This window comes from Chaetura pelagica, unplaced genomic scaffold (genome assembly GCF_000747805.2).
Source record: "Chaetura pelagica isolate M959 unplaced genomic scaffold, ChaPel_1.0 scaffold232, whole genome shotgun sequence".
NCBI classification, from domain to species: Eukaryota; Metazoa; Chordata; class Aves; order Apodiformes; family Apodidae; genus Chaetura; species Chaetura pelagica.
Window position 1 is genome coordinate 539,278 of NW_009952441.1, and position 6,738 is coordinate 546,015.

General features: G+C 52.9%; 1 protein-coding gene across 1 annotated transcript in view; it reads left to right on the forward strand.

Annotated features, from left to right (window-relative positions):
• SPG7 (spastic paraplegia 7 (pure and complicated autosomal recessive)) overlaps positions 1–6,738 on the forward strand; it is a 77,860-nt gene that overhangs the window by 37,392 nt on the left and 33,730 nt on the right. The gene's annotated exons all lie outside the window — the stretch shown is intronic.

A 6,738-nucleotide genomic window follows, 5' to 3' on the forward strand; every position in this document is an offset into this window, starting at 1 on the left:
CTGGGCCGCGCCGGCCGGTGACACTGTGCGCCCACAGAGCCGGGAACCGACGGCCCGCGGGTGGGATGGGATGCTGGGTGCTCGCTGGGGCGGCAGCTTCCAGCTCGGGGTCCCTGCGCGCTGGGGCGAGTTCCTTCGTTACGCTCGTTGAAAGCTCTCGGTGCCGGATGTTTGCTCTCACTTTCAGGAGAGGCTGTGTCGAATAAACTCCCCTTGGAAGTGATTCACACAAACCATTGCCCCGCTGTCACAGCAGGATCAGAAAGGTCTGGTTCTCTGGCCCAGCAATGTCTGAATTGGAGCAGGGGTGCTGGGGGCAACACCTGCAGGGTGACACCCCAGGGCTGGAGCAGCAGAGGGAAGCACCTGGCCCCGCAGATGAGCAGGTATGAGATGGTCCCTGCCTGGCTGTGGGATCTGCTCCTGACAGGCAGACTTCCTGCCTGTTACCTTTGTACTCTCCAGCACTAGGGTAGCTCCTCAAGTCCCACTTGTAGAGACATCAGTCCCGTCTGTACTTCTGACCACACACCCAGTGCCAGAGCCCCTTCATGTCATCCAGGTGAACCACGTGCTGTGATATTCCCCAGGAAGGAATCCTGCTCATGGAGCAGGGACAGGGACACAGCTCCCTGCTCTGGCTGCTGAGGACAGGGACCCCTCGAGGCAGCAGCACTCAAACAGTTCCCACCAGTGACCTCCTGGGTCAGTGCTCTGGTGTAACCCCCAGCCAGAAGCGTGCCCATAACTCTGCTTTTTTGGTCTTTGCAGTTCCACACTTGGCAGCCTCAAGGGTTATTCCTGTGTGCTGAGGAGACCAGGAGTCCCCCAGGCAGGCAGATCTCTGCTGGGCTCAGCAGTGATGGAGGCTCAGGAGCACGTGTCCAACACCACTGTTAAGTAACAGCCTGAGAGAGATTTATTCTGAGCCTGTTAAGCTGGTCCTGTGTTCTGCTTAGGCTTAGTCTTTATCTCTATCCATCTTCCTCCTCCCTAAGACCTACTAAACCAGGCAAAGGGAAGATTGCTGGGTTTTTTGTCCTCCCTTTCATTATGCTTCTCGTTGTACTTCACCAAAAGCACCGTGTGTGTGTGTTTGCCTCTCTGGTGCCTCTGAGTTAGCAGATGAGAGGGGAAGTATGTTTTTTCATTTCCTAAATATAGCTGCCTGTAACTGCTTCCTTGAATGTCATCCAGGTCAAAGATCCAGTGCTGGGGAGGAAGTGGAATCCTTTCTGTGTCATCCTGACCTTTTCTGTTTGAAGACAAAAACATGGACTATCAACCTGTTTCAGGGAGGGATGTTAAAAGTATTGGTGAAAGGAACAGCAGGAGTCGGGGGCGAGGGGAATGATTTCACTTGTGGGTCACTCTGCTGTTTTTCTAGGTGAGGCTTCTGTGATGAGGGTGCTTAACCTGCTTGGGTTTGTTACCCTGGGGTGGCTTTTGCTCTTTGCAACTTCATTGTAATACTTAAAGGGAAAAAAAAACCCCTATAGCTGATTGTTGAGCACCTTTATCCTTCACTAAAGGTTGTGAGCTCTCAAATCCTAAAATAAAACAAATACTCTGGTGCCAAGGAGGAAAGAGAACATTGCACGAGGGCAGGGAAAATGAGGCCACTTGGGGAATGTTCTTCCAGGCCTATTTCTGTCTGTGACAGCAAACTAAAGGGACATTAACACTGGGGAAGGAGCTCCATGACCCCTTGGTCCTTGCTCTCTTTCCTTGTCTGACTCTGGAGATGATTTAACAGGTTGGACAATGTGGGATTCATGACTGTCATGATCACACACCAGGGAAGATCCTGTGTGACCAGTCAAGTGCCAGCATCACAGAGACCAAGATAATAAAACTTGAGAAGAACTTTAATTAGAATAATCTTTACTTTAAGCTTGGCTGATGTTTTAGTTAATGTCATCTATTAACATTTTGGAGAGATGGTTTTGGCAAACAAAGCAGCTATCTGGAATATCGCTGATGCTCTTGGTACTGCAGCAAAATCTCCTGAACTTTGCACACAATCTCATGTTTCTTAAATAAAATTACATTCAAGCCACCCTTATTTGGGTTTGTTGGTTTGTTGTTTTTTTTGAGGACAACTGCAATTTGAAACAAGCTCTTCTGCCTGTGATGACAGCAAGAAATAAAAGACTGGGCTTTCACCTGCTTTGTAGGGACATGGCTGCTCACAGCTCCAGGAGATATGATTAAATAATAAGGTCAAGCTAGAGCAGCAGCTCACTTGTACCCAAACCAGAACTCCTCTACAGGTACCCCCTTGCTGCAGCCCACTGGGTAGGAGCTGAGGCCCAGCCCAGCCAAGCACCAGGAGCCCGTGCTGGGACAGGCAGAGCCAGCTGGGCAGGAGCTGGCTGAGTCCCTGATTTAGCTCCTGTGCCCTTGGCCTGCACTGGCCGGGGTATTTTTGGACCCCTCAAAGCTCTGAGCTGCTCTTAGGGACACGTCTGTTGACATGGTTCCCTGCAGGACCTGATGCTCGTGTGAACAGTGAGTCCGTGCAGCTTCAGGCCTCCTGCATCCCCAGGGGAGGATGTTTTCCAAGGTTAGTTGTTCCCTGCTGCTGGGTAAACGCCTCGTGTTAGTGTTCCAGGCGTGAGCTCGTGACAGTCCTGCTCTAATTACTGTTTTTATGATTCTTAATCACAGGCTTTAGGCTTCTAGCCTGCTTATGGATTTCAGGGGTGGGAATGACAGTTGCTCACTGGGAGCTTACTGACCTCCTCCAGTCTGCAGGGTTTGGAGATGACTTCAGCCACTTCCCGCACACAGACAGATTCCTGGGCTTCTCCCAAGCTCTGCACACCCCAGCAGCTCTCTGGGGAGCACACTCCCATGGAGCAATCTGCTCCTCCATGCCTTTGGAGTCACAAACAAGCCATTTCCCTCCTCCTGCTCTAGCCCTGCAGGCTCAGCTGAGAGGTGCCCCTGTCCCTGCCAGAGCCCTGCTCCTTCCTGCATCCACTGTGTTTCCTGGGGGATTGTCAGCAGTGACTGGCAGACAGTTCAGTGGCTGCTGCTGCAGGGCTGACCCCCATGATCCCCTGCCTGTAGCCATCTGCCACCTGCCTGCTTGAAACTTGGATTCTCTGGGCTTTAGAGGTGACTCAATAGTTGGCAGCCCAGCCTGTGTCCCAGCTGTGCCCCACCATGGGGTTGAAGTGGCCTGGTGCCCCAGGGAGGAGCAGCTGAGGTGCTGTTCTCTGAGGAGCAGGTCAGGGAGTGGGTCTGGCAGTGGCAGCAGGAAGCACTGGAACTCACAGCAATCCCAAGCTGTTCCTGGAGGAACAGGTGTGATGGTTCTGGCCTGGCTCATACCAAAAGGCTATCTGGTCTTTTCCTGGTGAGGAGTTTCACTCTGCTTGAGGATCAGACGTGTGGGTTTTTTAAGCATGCCTTTTGTTCCTGAGCCTAAGGCTTTCCAAGACACTTGGCCTTGCTGTGCTGAAGGGGAGCATCTGCCCCTTGACCTTAACTTGTCATCTGCAAAGAAGTCATCTAAAAAACCCCACCTAGCACATGACAGAGATGTGTGCTGCTGAAGGGGTGCTCAACACACAGCAGCCTCCAAGCTGGCACTGACCTGTTGGGTTTTGTCCTGCCCCAGAGGGCCCTGGCCCGCACTGCTCAGTGGGTAACAGAGCAATCCTTCATCTTCTACATTGAAGTCTGAACTCACCTTCTAGCAGCTTCAGCTCCACATTTAATCCTTTGATTAATTATTGATGTGATTTCTGTGGATGGCACCACAGCCACCTGATTCCAGGAATCCATTCCCCCAGATTATGAAGTGCTGTGTTGGAATGAGTCAGAGCAAAGCTGGGGGGCTGGTGACATCTTGCAAGGAGCTTCCCGAGACTCGGGGGCAAGAGCAAGGGTGGCAAGGCTGCCTTAGGAGATGGCAGTGCTCAGACACAGCAGAGCTGTGTTGGCTGTGGAAACTGACTTCTCTTGGCCTGAAAAATAACAGGGATGGGGCTGCTAATGCTGCTTCCTGTTCCTAACCTGCTCAGAAGATAAACCAGGGATTTCAGACTCCAATCCAGCACCTTTCCCCAGTAGTAAATACACATGGCATTACTGAGTGATGTCATGGCTGGAGCATATCCCAGCGAGGCCAAGCCTGGATCAGGTTATATCTGTCTTCAGAGTATTGGCTTACTCCCAGAGGAGCATATTGCCAGTCCAAGGGCAGTGACTGAAGCCACCTTTCCCAAGGTCACCTCTTGCACACACAGAGAGGACAGCCCTCGCTTCTGCCTGTGCAGCCTGAGCTGCCCCCCGGCAGTGGGGGGGCTGCCTGCTTATGGGGCACGACCTCCTGACCCTCCTTTCTGGGGCCACTTGGTGTTGGCAGCAGCGAGGACCCCCAGCCCTCTCCTTCCTGGGGCTTCCTCATCTGCTTGCCTTCGAGGCACACTGCGGAAGGAGGGGCTGCATCAGCCCCAGCACCACATGCATCTGTAAATAACCAGTCCTCTCAGCTCCGGGCAGCTTTGTCACATCAAGGCTTCATCTTCAGGCTGGGAGTGTCCCAGCAAGAACCTCACAGACCTGAAATGCTGCGTGTTGCAGTCAGGGAACCCACCCAGACTCAGCTGGGGGAGTGTCTGTGCTGGAGTTTGTCCCATTCAGGCTTCGTTGCCCTCCATGGCTGGGAGTACATCTTCCCTGCAGCTGGAGTAGAGTGGCAAGGCAGGCACACCAGCACCACAGCCCCCCTGGCTCTCTGGGGCCAGTCTGGCACACGTCACTCAAGTCCTGTCCCAGCAAACTGCACTGCTCTGCTGCTCATCAGGCTGTGACTCTATTTAAATGACACAACTCTTCTTATACATAGATCAGGCTTAATTAGCAACAGGTCTAACGATGGAGGCGAAGCCTGACCTGCCCTGAGGGACGTGTGTGGGGCTGGTCCCCTGCAGGGCTGGGGGCACTGGGGGCCCCACAGCCCTGGGGTTCTGGGCATGTTTTGCCGTGGCTGCTGTGTCCTGTGCATGGGGGGATACAGCAGATGGGATACAGCACATCTCCCTGCTCTGGGCCTGTCCTGGAGAGAGCCCCCCCAGCCAGTCAGCATTTCCCAAGGAGCCATCTCCTCCTCCAAGCCCACCAGAGTGTAAGTGACCCCCCCCTGGGTGAAAATGTCACACTGGTCTCTGTGCAGCCTCCCAGCCCAGGAGCAGAGCTTGTGCTCTGGCCTGTTTGTGTGCTCAGCTGGAGCTCTTCCTGCTGCCACTCAGCACCACAGCTCTACAGCACCCACCTCACCTCAAGGTCTGTGTGGGCCCCAGTCCGACCTGCAGCCCCAGGGGGGGCTCCAGTCTGGGCCAGGACAGGGACAGGTTCCTCCTCTGGCACAGCAGGTGCCAGCAGGCCAGGAGAAGAGGCCAGGCAGCCAGGCTGGAGCAGAGGAGGGCAGCAATGCCAGCCACACAGCATCTCCCTGGCCAGGCAGGGTGGGATCTGAGGGCTGGAGGAGATGCTGGTGTCTCCACAGCCTGTCACATCCCCACTGTGACACTGCCAGCTAGGACCAGCCAATATGGATTAATTGCAACCAGTTTAATTTTGTGTCTGTAAATTAAGTTGTTTGATGATTAAGCCAGTGATACAAAGAGACTTCCAGGAGCGAGGAGGACGTTAACATGCTAATAGACCTTGCTGGTAGAAGGTTTACTTAGACACATCCCAGGGGGCAGATGACAATTAACATCCTAAGAGACTCTTCTAGAAAGAGGATGCTAATTCAGACCTGCTGGGAAGGGAGATAATTATTTATTATTATTTTATGTAGCCCTGCAATTTCCCACTCAAGAATGCCTGAGATACTTTAGGGTAGGTGAGTTAGGAGAAGTGACAACAGTGATGATACCTAAAAGGGTGCCCTGGGGCCACCTGAGGGGAGAGACAGGGGATAGAGGAGGGAGAAATCCTCCTGGTCAGTGAGACAGGAGAGGAAAAAGAAACATGGCATCTTGAAGGTGCATCAAAGGCAGCAGGCAGGAGATCTCAGACCCATGGGCCTGGCAAACAAAATGTTCATTTCAGCAGAGGAAACAGCCTCTTGCCCTAAAGGAACACTCAGCAGAGGACACAGAGCCCACTCACTGCTGTGCACAGCTGGTGCAAAATAGGAAGAGATTACACAAGACTTAGGATCAGGGACTTAAAATACAATGACCTTTGTGATAAATGTACACAAGGAACTTAACACGACTCATAACCTTGACAGGCTCTGGTGTAATGCCTGAGGGGGGGTTTCCACCACCGCTGGAAACACACACATGCACCAACAGAACAACCTGAAACACAGGCTGTCAGTCACCTTGTAGCTTGGCTACTGTGAGTTGTCAAACACATTTTGCCATGGACGACAGACCACAGGAAGCAGCTAACCTGCCTGACAAAGAGCAAACATATAAACGTGTGTATATTTGTTCACTCATTTCACTTCAGAGCATCCCTGTTAATCCATCAAGCTCAGCTGCAGATCCCAAACGCTGTTTGCTATCAGAGATTCATACCTGGAGCTATCAGGAGGGGAGTCTTCCTCAGCCACAGCTGCAAAGGGAGTTGGTCTCTTTCCTTTCTGCTCAATCTAAGATCGCAGAGGTTGCTCCTTTCTTCTTTCCCCGGCCGTTACACTTGTGTGGGCTATGACAGGGGAGTGATACAATCCCCGCGGCGGGGCTAGCTGTGCACTCACCCCGCCAG